Here is a 4,412-nt window from a genome sequence, read left to right as displayed (position 1 = left end):
TTATTGTAATGTCAAAATATGCTTTGTTCAATACAAAGATACAATAACAAGTAAGAGTCAAATTGTCCCTGATCCTTTTCATCCATCGGTATCATATAGTCTAATGGAAAACTAATGGATGAAAGAGAATCTTGAGGATCGAGAGATACTCATGATTTCATGGCTAAATGATTGGATTTCTTTTTGTGTAATTAGCATTCTCTTTCATATATTTTTCTAGCTCATACAACCAAGGAATAGTCTTCTCCTGGTTTAGCGCTGTCATTCTATCAACTAAACATCAATTGTCCAATTCCGATTTCTTGTACATAAAAGCAAGCAACAATTAGTCTTTTCATGCTAAAAACATGCAATCTATCAATGATTGATTTTACCTAACCTTCACAATATTTTCTTCCAAATCCTTCCCAAGAATGAAGACAAATATATAAAAGAAAGTGATTCATTAAGTAATGTAAGCGTACAAACATACCTTTTCTATGACCCAACAGACAGTACCATGGTGGAGTCCTTATAGGAACAAAAGCATTGCTTCACTACCATTGAGCTTAGACAATACCTTGGTGAAGTTACTTGCTTCACCTCTCTACACAGGAAGCCTTTCTCTTCTTTCACCCTTTATTTATTTTATATATTTGTAGGATTGTGCTTCAACACTTAATATTTCACTGGGGTGGAAGAGGGATCTTGACTTATTGAGAGAAAAAGATGTTTTCCCTTTAGAGAAGCATATTTTTATCTACGATATATGTTTGATCACTATAGATTCCCCCTTTTTCCTTCTCTACTTTATTGGATCAACATGAAAAACACCGAAACATTATAACACCGAGCTCAGAAATGGGATTCCTAAAATAGACATGGGTATCATGGTTCTACACAAATCTTTCCTCACCAAAGGGTTGTAGTTTCCATTGAAACATCATTGACCAAAAGATAGAAACCCAATATAGAGAAGAGGATAACAGAAAAGACAAGCATCGTTTGTCGTCACAATTGACCTTTTAAAAATTTTCCAAATTTTCTTTTGAGCCAAAGGGAACATCCTTCATGAAAAGTCTTATTACAAAAACACACACAAAAAAGAAAAAAAACCAAAAGGAAAAATAAAATGGAGGTTAAACTAAAAATAGGATGCAAGAAAAAAGTAAGAAAACACAAAAAAGACTACAAAGAGCGAGTGCGAGATGAGTGTGAAAGGGAGACTAGTATGCAAATAGACCTACTCCTAACCTAATCAACTAGAAGGTCAAGGTCAAGTATAATGAAATTTCCAATGTAGCCACTGTAACTTCTCCTGACCTGCATACACAAAGGTACGTGTAATTAAAACAGATATAAAACAATGTGCAATAGAAAAGATAAGAGCTTGAATAAATTGCACAACAAATTGAAGTTCTTGCCTGTTAGTAGAAAGATATGCCATAGCCACTACTTCCAACCAATTTTCAATCTTAACTTTTCAATGAAAACCATAATCAAACAAACCTTGAAATATTCTTATGAATGCATCTTCATATGTACTGTCCTCCTTAGCAAGCATGAGAAAAGATCAAAGTTTGTTATTAGCAAAAGGGATTGCTAAGTATGATGCTTGTAATTGATCATATATTGGATCATTAAATTCAAAACAATCCTTTTGAAAATCTTGAAATCCTTGAAAGGATGAATTTTCAATTAAAGGTATGGAATCAGGATGAGAATCTTGTGAGGGAAAATGAATCTGATCATGTTTAGAAGGCTTGTCAAGATAGTGAGGGCCTGACATAACCATCAACGAGGGTTGAAGTGCCTCAACTACTTGACAAGTATCCAAATAGTGAGATGATAAACCATAAAGATTAAAGGATGTAGAACGACTATCATTGGATATGTTGGTGGGAAAATGATAAGTTGAATGATAGTCATCATGAGCAAAATTATGATTAGATGGGTTCATTAAAGAATAATATTCTCGATTAAAAGGAAATAAAGATAGGTTAGTTTGGACATCTTTTAAAATATTTTGAACAATAGAACCAACTTCTTCATATGTTGAATGTGACAAACCATTTCCCTAAACTTGGCTAAAACTTGTACAAACATAGTAATCATCAAAAGAATTGAAAAGGAATGATAATATAACCAATACATGAAACCAGTCAGGATGTAATTGATGAAATATAGGAACTTGATTCAACAAGTAACTTAAGCACTTGCTAACACTCAAGATGATTTCTAATGTCATCAAGAAAATCACAAGAAAGGTTAGGAGTTGATTAATTTCAAATGCGTTTGATAGGAATGAATGCTTCGTCCAATGATAATCTTTAAAATAATCAAATTCATAGCTCTATCCATCCATGAAAGGTGTACATTCCAAACCCGAGTATGATAAAAGATATTTGTGAGGGGATGCGATAACTGAATCCAAATATTCAACTCGATCAGAAATCAAATCTTGAAGGTTAAAAGAGATATATTCAAAATACTAAAGATCTTTCAAGAAGGGATTTACATTGAGTGAAACCATGCGAAGAAAATAATTTTGTGAGAAAATCCAGATCTAACTTAGTTTAGGGACCTTACCAGAGTCGCGAGAACCTAACATAACCATCACCAGAATTTGAAGTGCCTCGACCTCCTGACAAGTCCCGAAACTCTCAAAGATTATAGAATCAAATTTTGAAGGTTGGATAAGATTACACATGGTGTGTGGATAACTATTACAAATAATCTCAATGAGACCACTAATATCCTGATGGCAGCCAACTCTATCTCTAATCTGATCACATTATGCATCTTCAACAAATAGGTTACTCAAGTCACAATGTTCTTGTAACCTAAACTGAAGAGTTTTCCTCATGTAAAATTAGAACTGATAAGGGATGTAATGATGATTGTTCACTTCTTCATTATGAATGACCTCACTACCTTGTGACAATTCATAATCCTTCTTATCAGGTGGGAGATTGGAAGAGAAAGACATCTAAAAATAGGACACAAGGAACAAATAGTTACATAGGAAGCTTCTATGAAAATATTTTCTTTGACAAAAATAGGCTCTTGATCTTAATATTTCAAATCACAAATTTCTGAAAAAACAGCAGGTGCACTTGGGCATTGATCATCATATACATTAATGGAATTATGATCACCATAATGGTGTTTTCCCAAGACTTTAGATTGATTAGGAAAGTTGATTTCATTTTATTTCCTACCAAGATTAGTAGATTTAACATTAGCCAACTGAATGGAAGAGCATAATCATGACATGGAGGACTTGGAAAAAAAAATATATTGAAAGAATCCTCACTTTTCTGCTCCTCTACCTATGTAATATGACCACCTTGTACTTGATCACAATTTAAACTAGCAACTTGAAAATAAAGAGTCTGAAGAACTAGTTGGTGGAGCATCTTGATCAAGTGGATCGAGGTAAAAAGTGTCATGGCATGTAGATGATAGAGGATGAAAAATGTCCCTTGAATAAGTAATACTTTCAGTAAAGCTAGATTCAAGATTGAGGTTAAGAGTGCTAATGTAATCTTAAAGAGCAGAGATATTATTCTTCACCCTAGGCTCCATGAACCATTCCAAGGTTTCCTCCATTGGATCTGAATCATGGGGAGTGGATGAAGGTTGAAGAGATGATTAGCAATCTAATTTGCAGATTTCCCAACTTCAACATTAATGCATAAAGGCATCTCGATTAGTACTGGAAAAGGAGGAGGACAAGTAACAAAAGGAATATTAGGTTCCTCCTCTGAAATTAGAGGTGTCTCATTGATCTAGGTGGATATTGGTGGCCACCCGCCTATTCCACGTAGACCTCTAGTCAGTTTCATATGTTTCCTTGTTTATTGTAGCATTTACTATTTAGATGTTAGACTGCGAGGAAGACTCAACGATTACACAATACATAGTTCCAGGGGTCAGGAGTAGGGAATGAGGCTCTACATTGCACAATGCACAATTTAGGGAGGTCTAAGCAGGATGACTGCATATTTGAGGCACTCAAGGAGGCATTATTGAGGCATGGAGTTGCTCCTTGTGAATTTATGGAGAGGGAGAGGCCTAGGGATTATTCATCTGTATAGTTAAAGGAGGTAGGATAGAATTTTGAGGCTTGACATTGTGCAATGCATAGAAGAAGGATGACTGGGAGGCTGATATGCATAGTTATGGAGCTCAAGGGGCTAGGGTTGAACACTAAGACTACACATTGTGTAGTTCCAAGAGGAAAGGGATGAGCTTGAGGGTTGAGACTGCATAGTACACAGTTCTGTATGGTTGAGTGAAGTCAATTTGCTTGGGCAATAACTTTCCAGGATTTGACTAAGTGTCGGATCAGTGAGGTCAAGGTGAGCAGGGAAAAAACTTAAACATGATCACACACTCAAAATAGTCGATGTCACAACATTGATCACTCA

This window comes from Pinus tabuliformis, chromosome X (genome assembly GCF_031772625.1).
Source record: "Pinus tabuliformis cultivar Carrire ecotype Pingquan chromosome X, CPIR1, whole genome shotgun sequence".
Classification (NCBI taxonomy): domain Eukaryota; kingdom Viridiplantae; phylum Streptophyta; class Pinopsida; order Pinales; family Pinaceae; genus Pinus; species Pinus tabuliformis.
The sequence above is the reverse complement of the archived record's forward strand: the minus strand, read 5'-3'. Positions refer to the sequence as shown.